General features: G+C 37.0%; 1 protein-coding gene across 18 annotated transcripts in view; it reads right to left on the reverse strand.

The window, feature by feature from the left end:
• The window catches only part of RAB28 (RAB28, member RAS oncogene family), a 561,352-nt gene that overhangs the window by 125,693 nt on the left and 423,227 nt on the right, over positions 1-12,432 (reverse strand). For 5 of the 18 annotated variants that reach the window (XR_014811788.1, XR_014811789.1, XR_014811778.1 and 2 more), the window contains one exon: positions 7,717-10,804. The exons of 9 other annotated variants lie outside the window; for them this stretch is intronic. The gene's annotated coding sequence lies outside the window, so the exon portion shown is untranslated. Of the gene's footprint in view, positions 1-6,799; positions 6,942-7,716; positions 10,805-12,432 lie in introns of those variants that run through there. 4 more of the 18 variants (XR_014811791.1, XR_014811796.1, XR_014811790.1 and 1 more) reach the window with 4 other exon arrangements.

Here is a 12,432-nt window from a genome sequence, read left to right on the forward strand (position 1 = left end):
ACTGCAGGGAAAGTTTCCATGCCTAGCTGGTCTTATGTGTATTGTACATTTCTTATAATTTCGAAAGAAATTGAGTTTCCTGGTTCTATGGAAGATAGAGAAACAGCCACAAGACACAAAATGAGGAAAGATAGCGAAAGATAGCAAAAGATAGTCCTAAAAATGTAAGTCTACCCCCTTTCCCCCACCATGAAAACGTCTCAGATATATTAGGAAGAGTATTAGACCTTTCCACAAGCCATAGAATGGAGAGTAAGACAATCTTATCTAGAATTTATAGGGCAGATAAAGATACAGTTTTTTGTTTTGTTTTGTTTTGTTTTGTTTTGTGGCTGTACCTGTGGCATATGAAAATTCCTGGGCCAGAGATTGAACCTAAGCCACAGCTGCAACCTATGCCACAGCTTCAGCAATGCTGGCGCCTTTAACTCAGCCAGGCCAGGCAAGGATGAAACCCCCACTTCCTAGTGACCTGAGCTGTTGCAGCTGCAGTCAGATTCTTAACCAATTGTGCCACAGTGGAAACTCCAACAATGTAACATTTTAATGAGGAAAAATATGTACACCAGGAATGAGTTGCTTGAAATCTTCATAAGTGAATGCTTTCTCTGTCATTATCCTCCTAAGAAACCTGTGTCTTAATCATAAGTTTATTTTGATGAGTGGAAAGTCAAACAGCAATGTAATGATCTTAAGGAAAGTTCTCTAAGATAACTTCTAGATGTTCATAAAATAAGGATGACTTTGGCAAATTAACTTAGGTTGGCACTTTTCCCCCTTTTCATTTTTCTTTCTTTCTTTTTTTCTTTCCTTTTTTTTTTTTTTTTTCTTTTTTCCCGAGGCTGTGCTTGTGGCATATGGAAGTTCCCGGGCTAGGGGTCAGATTGGAGCCACACCTGCCGGCCACAGCAACATAGATCAGAGCTATGTCCTCAACCCACACAGTGGCTTATAGCAAGCCAGATCCTTTAACCCGCTGAGCAAAGCCAGGGATCCAAGTTGGGTTCATTACCACTGAGCCACAATGGGAACCACTTCTTTTCATTTTATTAATACCACTATCTATGATTTAATGTTATCATGCAGGTATAGCCCAGACTTTGCTAGAGATCTCAGTTTAAGGCAGCCCTTTCAATCCCAACCACCAGATTGGAATAACCTCTTGAGTCATTTCAACTCTGTTATTTTAGGCTGATTCTTTCAGGGCTGGCTAATTTCCTTCACCATGTGCTGACTTTGTAGTTTAGCCTTCAGAGGATAATCTTATTTCTTCTTGTTTCCAAATCTTGCTATAGCTCTGAATCTGGAAAACTAGTGTAATGAACTTGGCACCTTATTGATGGTCAATAAATATCAATCCTTTCTTTTTTCTTCGGGGGATAAAAATACTATTGCAATCTATTAATGAAGAAGGATTTAATAAGTGCTGGAAGAGAGTAGTGAGTTAATAACAAGAGCTCCCTTATAAAATATACTGGGAAAGTAAGTTAAGAACTGTTATGTGTTTTATGTAGAAGACTAATAATATGGATTGCAACTTGAGTCCAAAGGTATTGTTGACTAAATGAGAAGATTGTGAACTGTATTGCAATATATTAGGAGAAAAGTTTTTTTTTATTCTAAAGTTGCCTGAAAGTTAACATGAGTTAATAAGAACCCAAAGAAAAAAACTTCTCATGCCACTAATATATGTTCCCACCATATGTTTATATTTACACATCTTTCTCTTCTACTAATTTGTGAAAATTCTTTAAGTCAGGACCTATTTCTAATTAATCTTCTATCCCTAATATATACCAGTGCTTATTTCACAATGGTGCTCAATTGACGTTTATGGAATATATGTAGAATATACAACTGAAATTTCCATTTAAGAAATTACCTTGTCAGTGGAATAACTATATCCACTTTATTCTATTACTATGTAAACATTCAGCCCTCTTGCTGCATTTCTCTCCAGGGGCTAATATTTCTCTTCTTTAAGTTTGGACCTTTTGTAAAGGAATAAGGAAATGAGGTTTGGAAGTTGAGGTGGGATACGTAAATTTTTCTCTTAGGTTTGATTTTTTGTTTGTTTTATTTTGAGAAGACTACTCAGGATTTAAATACTGAAATAGTTGCTACCTATCAAAACAACTCCTCCAAAATGGAATAGAAAGAACAAAATAAGCAAAGACATTTGGCTGATACAGCACTCTAACAGACCCAGAGAGTATCCACTTCAGTTGCCATGTATAATGATGCTGCCTAAACCTCCATGTCACAGGAGAAAAATAACATGGCCTTCCCATGAATTATGGGATGGCTCTAAGCAGCTAGCACAGGAAGGAAAACAGAAAACAAACACAGGGTTCCTGGATGGGGAAGAATGGGAGAGAAATGAATATGAGTTGTGTGTCTACTTTGAACCAGGTGTTATGTACAGATGGTTTTCTATGGTTTGGTTCAATCCTATAAAAAAAAGACATCATGTTGATTTCCATTCTGGAGATATGGAGCCTGATGTACTCACAGTCATACAGCTAGTAAGTGGCTGAAAAGTTTATGTGTGTCTGGCTGGCTCAAAATGTCTATCTCTTTTTACTAAACCAGTATTTCCTATGTATTTTTGAGTCGCAGAACAGCCTTGGGCACTAGATTCAAATATACATTTCCAAGGCTCCACCTGGAGCTCTTCACTGAATAAAATTTGAGATAGGGCTTAAGCATTTGCACAATCACAGCCAGAGAGCTTTTATGACCAGGCAAAGTTTGAGTCTCCTGCTGAACCAGTATCCAAAGCCTCAAAATATCCCTGAGTGCCAAAATAGCTCAAGATAGATAAGGGGCAAAAAGATCTTAAATATTTCCACCACAATTTCCATTATCTCCATTTCCTTCCATTTTTTTATCCATATCCTTCATTTTATGAACACTAAAAACATGTTCATGTCATGTCAACTCAACTTAAAGCACCTCTTTCAACCCACTGGCCCTACCAAGACTTGCCTATCCAAAATTTTTCACATTGGAGAGTATTTAGGTTAGTCAATTGTATTCTAGAAACTCTAGGCAAAAAAAAAAAAATGAATGAATCAAATGATTATCCACATTAATGTGGTTTGAAGGGACCTGACCTTCTCTAACTTAACTCTTCATTTCTATCTATGGCTTTTTGTGTCTCTGTTTCAGTTTTCTCATCTCTATTTCTCTGAAATTTGTGTGGGTAAGTTGTGAATCTACCTCTTTCCACTAAGCTTTGAAATGCTTAGGAGTTCTCATTTATTAAAGAAAGCCTTCTAAGACCCTCTATATAAATAGACTACTCTGGAGGAGTCAACTTTTAAGTCAGGTTTGTGAAACATTCCTCTTGAAGTTCCCCTAATAACAGAGGAAATTTTCCTTGTGCCTCTGGTTGCTGTGGAAACAAAACCACAGGATCTATCAAGTAGGATTTATCCCAGGGATGCAAAGATTTTTCAATATCCACAAATCAATCAGTATAATACACCACATTAACAAGTTGTAGAATAAAAACCATATGATCATCTCAATAGATGTAGAAAAAGCTTTCAACAAAACCCAACACTTATTTATGATAAAAACCCTCCAGAAAGGGGGTATAGAGGGAACCTACTCCAACATAATAAAAGCTATACATGACAAGCACACAACTAACATCAATCTCAATGATAAAAAGCTGAAAGAATTCCCAATAAGATCATGAATGAGACAAGGATATCCACCCTTGTCACTTTTATTCATCATGGTTTTGGAAATCCTAGCCATGACAATCAGAGAAGAAAAAGAAATAAAAGGAATTCGAATTGGAAAAGAAATAAAACTGTCACAGTTTGCAGATGACATAATACTACAAATAGGAAATCCTACAGACACTACCAGAAAACTGTTAGAGCTCATCAATTAATTTGGTAAAGTTTCAGGATACAAAGTTAATATATATAAATCTATTGCTTTTCTACATATTAACGATGAAAATAAAAAGAGAAATTAGGGGGAAATTCCATTTCCCATCACACAGAAAAGAATGAAATACTGAGGAATACACTTACCTAAAGAGACAAACTAAAAGAGGTTGATGGAAGAAATCAAAGATGACACAAACAGATGGAAAGATATACCATGCTCTTGGATTGGAAGAATCAATATTGACAAAATGACTATACCACCCAAGGCAATCTACAGATTCAATACAATCTTTATCAAATTACAAGTGGCATCTTCCACACAACTAGAACAAAATTTTTTAAATTTGTATGGAAACACAAAATACTCCAAATAGCCAAAGCCATCCTAAGAAAGAAAAATGGAGCTGGAAGAATCAGGTCCAAGACATCAGACTATAATACAAAGCTACAGTCACAACTCAGTATGGCACTGGCACAAAAACAGAAATATAGATCAATGGAACAGGATAGAAAGCCCAGGAATAAACCCACACATCTGTGGTTAAAAAAGCTATGACAAAGGAGTCAAGAATATACAATGGAGAAAAGAAAGTCTATTCAATAACTGGTGCCAGGCAAACTGGACAGTTACAAGTAAAAGAATGAAATTATAACACTCTCTAGCACCATACACAAAAATAAACTCAAAAGGGATTACAGACCTAAATATAAGACCAGATATTATATATATATAAACCCTTAGACAAAAACATAGGCAGAACACTCTCTGACATAAACCACTGCAATATCTTTTCAGATCCACCTCCTAGTGAAAATGAAAACAAAAACAAAAATGGGACCTACTAAACTTAAAAGTTCTTGCACAGCAAAGGAAACCATAAACAAAATGAAAAGACAACCCACAGAATGGGAGAAAAGATTTGCAAATGAAGCGACTGACAAGGGATTAATCTCCAAACTATTCAAACCCCTGCAGCTGAGTATTGAAAAAAACAAACAACCCAAACTTTTGCATTTGGAATGGATAAGCAATGAGATCCTGCTGTATAGCCCTGGGAACAATACCTGGTCACTTGTGATGGATCAGGATGGAGGATAATGTGAGAAAAAGAATGTATATATGTATGTGTGACTGGGTCACTTGGCTGTACAGTAGAAAATTGACAGAACACTATAAACCAACTATAATGGAAAAAATAAAAATCATTTTTTAAAAAATGGGTAGAAGATCTAAATAGACATTTCTCCATCTCCCCATGGAAGATATATGGATGGCCAAAAAATACATGATAAGATAAGCAACATTGTTAATTATTAGAGAAATGCAAATCAAAACTACTCTGAGGTACCACCTTACACCAGCCAGAATAGCCATCATCAAAAAGTCTACAAACAATAAATTCTAGAGAGGGTGTGGAGAAAAGGGAACTTACACTGTTGGTGGGAATGTAAACTGGTACAACCATATGGAAAACTATGGCAGTTCCTCAAAAAACTAAAAATAGAACAACCTTATGATCTAACAATTCCACTCCTGGGGGTCTATCCAGAGAAAAATCATAATTTGAAAAGATGCATGCACCCCGATGTTCACTGCAGCATTACAGCTATTTACAACAGCCAAGACATGGAAGCAACCTAAGCGTCCATTGACAGAGGAATGGTTAAAGAAGATGTGATACATATATACAATGGAATATGACTTAGCCATAAAAAAGAATGAAATAATGCTGTTTGCAGCAATATAGATGGACCTAGAGTTTATCATACTAAGTGAAGTTAGTCAGACAGTGAAAGACAAACATTATATGATGTCACTTATATGTGGAATCTGAAAAAAAGGATACAAGTGAACTTATTGGGGAACAGAAACAGACTCACATACTTTGAAAACAAATTTATGGTTACCAAGGGTATAGAGTGGGGCAGGGGGATGTACTGGGAGTTTGGGTTTGGCATATGCACACTGCTGTAAATGGAATGATTGGACAGTCAGGACCCGCTGTATGGCACAGGCCCTCTACCCAATATTCTGTGATAATCTGTATGGGAAAAGAATCTGAAAAAAACAGAAGTATATATGTACATAACTGAATCACTTTGTTGTATAGCAGAAATTATCACAATATTTTAAATCAAGTATACCTCAATAAAATTTTAAAAATGGAAAAACCCACAGAATCCTACAAAAAGCAGGAAATTCATTTCGTTTTCTATTTTATTTTAAAACGTGGTAGACTTGGCTTTGATTTAATATCAATTAAATATATATCCATATTTGCTTCAAAGCAAAAATTCTATTTTCTGAGTATCTTTAAATAAAATCGAATCCCCATATATTAAATAAATATGTATCTATATACACCTCTACACATACCTTTCCTTATCTAAAGGTTTTTCCGGAGTTCCCATCGTGGCTCAGTGGTTAATGAATCCGACTAGGAACCATGAGGTTGCGGGTTCAAAACCTGGCCTTGCTCAATGCGTTAAGGATCTGGCGCTGCTGTGAGCTGTGGTGTAGGTTGCAGATTGTGGCTTGGATCCTGCGCTGCTGGCTCTGTTGTAGGCCAGCGGCCACAGCTCCGATTCGACCCCTAACCTGGAAACCTCCATATGCCACAGGAGTGGCCCAAGAAATGGCAAAAAGACAAAAAAAAAAAATAAAAATAAAGGTTTTTCCATCCTTGTGTACAGATTATGATAGATGACATTCATCTACCACCATGCAGTAACACAACGGCCTAAATAAATTTGCCAGATCAGTTAACTTTCTAAGACAATGTGACCAAGACAGGCATGCTTTAAATAGGAAATTCCCAAGCAAGGAAAAGTTCCAGAGGTTGCACAGACTCTGATGCTGAATGTTAAATCTGTTGACCCAATCTACTGACCAGTCCATTGGAGGAGAGGTACTACTTGGAGCCAGACTCTGCTTCCCAAGTCTCTTTCAACTTCAGACCGAGGAGTCAAGCCTAAATGATTTTCCAGATTACATGTTGCTTCCACAAAAACTGTCACATCTGATCTTCAGAACTGAAGTAACAAAACAATGTGTTACCCACAATGAACAGAGAAAAAAAGGAGGAACAGCAAGATTATAAGACCTGCCCAGAAACATAGATCATCCTAGTCTTTCTCCACCCTCCCATATTTCTTCTCGACCCAGCAGTATCTTAGATATTTTCTTAAGTATAAGTCGCATTTAGTAAATTATGGCTGAACTGATTCTATTATTCCAATGTAACAAGACCGTGAGTGCAAAACTAAGAATTACTACTCAATTCTTTTACCCTTCTGACTCTGATATCATTACAAAAATTCATGCTGTATTGCAAAAATGCTAATGATAACTTGGCTAATAATATTTGTGCACCTCCCCACAAACCAGCTTTCAGAGTACAGATATGGAACAGGGCACTGTCCAACTGAAACAGCTCCTCCAGAGTTATCACTGAAAAATCAAAAGACCATATTTTTAAGTTCCCAAGGGCTAGACTGAAGTCAATATTTGTAAATATTAACTACCATATTTTTTCTTTTAAGTAGTCCAATCTGATAACTAGGAAACCAAATTGGATTGATATCTGTGTTAAGAGAAACGCTCCATTTTCATGAAATGTGCTTTTTAGCCAGAATGGATGGGAATATAAAAAAGAGGCACAATCCAGCTCAAAGAGGCCTTGACTCTTTATCGCCCATCAGTCAAGGTGAAAAGCTCACTGAAACTCCAGTGAGATTGAATTTAACATAAACTTCCTGAGCGGAATTCCATTATTGCTAAAGTAACTAGAAGGAAACCATTTAAATATTTTCCAGAATGCCAATATTAGGGTTTATTCAGCTTTTAACTAATAGAATTTTGAGAAGCATTTATCCTCAAAGTGTCAAGAATTGCTTAAGCTTTACATCTAGAAAGAACATTAAAGAGTGTTATTTTCAAACTTCCTCCTAATGAAAGACTTCCTAATAGAATTGAACCACAGGCTTCTTCAAATGTCCAGTAATGATCACTACTTCCCAAGAAACTTCATTCCATTGTTGGACGTAAAATTATGTTGGTAGACACAAACCGAAGGAAATTGTGACGGCACACGACAGTCCTCAGCCAGAGAAAAGAAACGGTCGACATACTTCGCAGATACTTTTTGTAGTAAAGGCTTGATCTGGTCATGGCGAGATCAGTTAATAGTTCAAACATCTGCTAGAAATCTCATTCAGTTAAAAGAAAAACATGCAATAAGTTCTTAACTCACCCACTGATAATTTTCATTTTCAGAATATAGAGGAAAAGAAATACTGTGTGAACGTTTTTCTTAAGAAGTAATTGCTGGTTATGTGGAAATGATTTGAACTTGAAAAAAAGGTTTATTACATTATATTAAATTTCATGTAATTGAGAAAATCAACATGGTACAAAATTGGACATGAGGCAACTATCAAAAAGCCAAAGGGAAAAAAAAATTCTGTGTAACTTCAAGATACTTTCAAGGTATGCAATCACGTATCCTATTACCTTTTTACTATTTGCTATTTGTTGGACACCTACTGTGTGCTAGGCTCTGCAACATGCCAGGGAATGAAGATGATAATTTACTCTCTAAACAAAGGTGTTTTCAATCTAGCTGAGAAGACAAATAAATTAAGTTGTTCCCTCTTGATATAACACTGCTCCTGTACACATTACAGGATTTGGGCAAGGAGTTCTCTGGACTTCCTCATGGTTTTATGTCAATGATTCCAAAATAGTTACAGGCAACTCCATCATTTGTCTGAGGGTTTATTCCAGTCTTCATTTGAATTCAACATAAACAGTTTTAAAACACCTCTAATAAGCATTCTAGAGGTGAGTGAGAGTGGGAAGGAGAGAGGTAAGGAAACTAATATGTTTAAGTGCCTAATATTATTAGTCATAATTACACTGGTATTTTACATTCAATATCTAATTTCACCAAAAGAAAAAGCCCACTGAGCTAAGTATTATATCAATTTTATGGCTAGGGAAACTAAAGCTGAGTGGATTATACCACATGCCTGCAATCACATACTAGTAAGGACATGAGTAATGATTAGACCCTTTTAAATTCTTAGCAAAACATCACATTGTAAGGCTAAGAACAATCTATTTTCTGGGGCTGGAAAACTGCTTTCTGAGTTCTACTTTCTCTGGGTCCTTTATCTGATTTTATCCACACAGATACTGTCCGTTTGAGGTTAATTCAATAAAGTCTCCAACCCACACTCCAAAAACATGTACATCAAATTTGGAGATACAAAGATGAATGACACATCCTGGTTCCTCCCTTCAAGGAGTTTAACTCCAGTCTTTACAAAGTTAACTTTGCCTCCTTTGAAGCAACATGTTAACGCAGAAATGGAGAACAGTGCAAATGGGTTTGATGCGGCCGTTCACGGAGCCATGGCTAATGCCCTCTGTAATTGGACACCTCCACACTCTCCTCTCTCCCACCAACTCCCCACTCAGCCACAGGGACATTTTTCTCAGTCCCCAAACATATCATGCACCCTTTTTTCCCAGGTGATAACATACCTTGTCTTCTTTGGTTCCTCTGATCCCATCACTCTTCCCGGTACCACTGACACCCCTTACTTGATTAACTCCTACTCATGTTTCAGAACAGGTCTCAACCTGGAACTCTTCCAGTTGGCAATAGGTTCCCCTGCTTGTTTTAACCATATTACCTCGGGTAAGGCATGGTGAAGCCAGATGCAGATCAAGAGACAGAAAGCAGAAAGAGTTTTACAGGTTTGTTATTCATAGCTCCCTGGGGAAAACACAGCACACCATGCACAGCCACATGGGAACCACACAGGTCAACCATGAGGCAGAGAGAAAAAGGAGAACTGTGGGCAAATACCTTTATCATGGTATCTATAGGAAGGAATGAGTAAGGCGGGGTAAGCAGGCTCAGGACTGTCTAGTTTGAACAGCTTCAGCAAGCTCTGGACATTGGAGTTGTCCCTGATTGTCTGTACTTGCCCCTGGGGAGATTAGGGTGGGTTTATCATGACTCAAAATGTGAAAGGCCAGTAAGGAAGGTGAATGGAGGTATAGACTTCATCAACTGCTCAGGAGAGAAGCTGACTGGTCTCTTGCCCAGATCTCAAATTAGGTCAAGACAGCATTTTTAAAAACTTCTCTTCAGTGCTTCCTCTCAGACACCTTGGATGACTATCACAAAGCTTATAATTCCTTCTTGAGTTTTTTTGTCTTTCCTACTTGATTAAACTAGCTGTGAGGACAGAACCTTAGTATGAAGCATTTAGGAGATGCATGACAAATGTTTTGAATGAAAGGTAATGGCACTTAACTTGTGTTTTGAAGGATGAGTAGGAGTTCCACAGGAGTAGGTGAGTTGAGTGGGAACCCTAGGCAAAGGGAAGTGTAGGCAAAAACTTTGAAAATGAGCTGGAAAATGTTAGTTTTGGAATGACGAATGGTTTTAGGTTTTTTAGGCTAGCATTCACGAAGAAACAGCAAAGCATAATGCAGCTAGAAGAGATACCTTGAGGTTTGATTCAGAAAAGCTTTATGTTAGGCAAAGGAATTTGGATTTTATCATATAGACAATGGAGAGTCATTAGGTTCCAGCAAAGGAGATGGCCAGACCAGTGGGTTACTGCTCAACATGAGGGGGGATATAGGAAAGAACAAATGTCTCCTATTGTAAAGAATCTGTAATGCTCAGCTGGTGCAGTTCTAAGTACAAATGCTCTTACCTTTGCTATCAGCCCTCACTCTGAGTTCATTGCGGGGTCTATGATGAGACATGGGGCCATGTGTTGATGAACCCCAAATAAGTTACAAAAAACCTCTCAGCTCTTCTACTAATAGACTCCATCTTTTCCCAGTGTAACATGAGTAGATGAAAAGGAACCTGCAAAATTATAAATAGTGCATATTTCTAATTAAATATAATGCTTAAATATATAATTGCTGAAGTCACAAAAGACTTGGTCTCTAAGCAAGCTTTTAGTATCTAATGACTCTACAACTATCTTTAAATGACTGATGAATAACTATCCAGCTCTCTTAAGGAAAAACCGTACATGGTGTGATACTGTACCATAGTTTATTATTTTTCTTCAGACACAGACATGACACCATAACATTAAGAACTCATGTCTTTGGCCATATTCAAATAAATAAAATACACTAAAAGCCATAATCTGTGACAGATTGCAGGGTTTCCATAAGAAAATGAAAATGTAGATGCAGACATCTGATTTGCTCCGTTCCTTCAAGAACCCTTTGCAGCCTGCTCAGTGCGAGACACAAAAGGCTTTTGTGACGCACATGCTGTGCATCACAAATGGAGAGCCCGGGCCAAAGAAAATATACAGTTACCAGAAGAATAAACCCAGGATGAAAAGCACAGAGGTAGCATCAATAGAGGTCCAATACGCCATTGGCCCCATCTGGTTAGAATCACATCATCAAAATTAGAGCTGGAGTAGACCTTCCAGGTCATCCCATCCATCCCCTTGCCAACACAACAATCATCTTTTTGAGTACCAGGTCCAGTTCAATTTCATATGTCTCGAGAGACAAGAATTCCACAGATTTTGTGGGCAAGATATTTACCATATTTAAAAAGGCAAATGTAGTCACGGTTGAGATTTCAGTCAGTAAAATAATTGCATTCAGCCTTTGAAAACCTAAAGGATTGACTTTTTTTTTTTTATGTAGAAATTCTCTCAGTGGAAAACAAAGAGATTGGTGCCTGGAGAATCACAAGTGAGATGGAAATGAGAATTGCTGCCAGTCATACAAAGATTTAAGAGAGCCTCTGTGTCAGGGAACTTAATAGAATCATTCCAAGGAAATTCTAGTCAATGTTCAAACCCTTCTTCCATGGTATTTGGGGCTGGAACAGTTGTGATCAGGAACCAGCCAATGTGTTGGGAAAAGAGATGAGCTGGAAATTAAGAGTTATATTTTCTTATCAGAGAAAAGATGACAGGCTATTTTCTCTTCTTTGGGAGATGGTGGAAGAAATAAAGACAACTGCATATTAATAGAAATCCTATGTGTAGAGTCAGAACACATGTCCAACTTTCAAGGGTCTGAATGTAGGATCAAATATATAGCCAATGTATACATTTTTTTTCTCATATTATCATGCTCCATCATAATGACTAGACATAGATCCCTAACTAGGTCACCATGCTGTACAGTAGAAAATTGACAGAACACTGTGAACCAGGTATAATGGGAAAAAAATAAAAATCATTATATAAATATATAATATATATTTATAATTATATAAATTATTATATATATATATTTAGAGAGAGAGAGCCAATGGAGTCAAGAATTTGGAAGTAGAGAGATAAGATCTAGTATAAACAGTCTGAGGTCAAAAGGAATGAGAGGCTCCTAAACGATTACCTTTGAGTCATTTTAAAATTATTTTTATATAGTTAAAACTTTTGTTCCAAAGAACTGTTATATGGTATGTATGATGCGTATATAATTAGAAACACTAGGGTTTCTGAGTAAAGC

This window comes from Sus scrofa, chromosome 8 (genome assembly GCF_054392235.1).
Source record: "Sus scrofa isolate SSC_HxYL_T2T_F1_AM1 chromosome 8, Sscrofa_HxYL_maternal_Yorkshire_Landrace_v2.0, whole genome shotgun sequence".
Lineage (NCBI taxonomy): Eukaryota > Metazoa > Chordata > Mammalia > Artiodactyla > Suidae > Sus > Sus scrofa.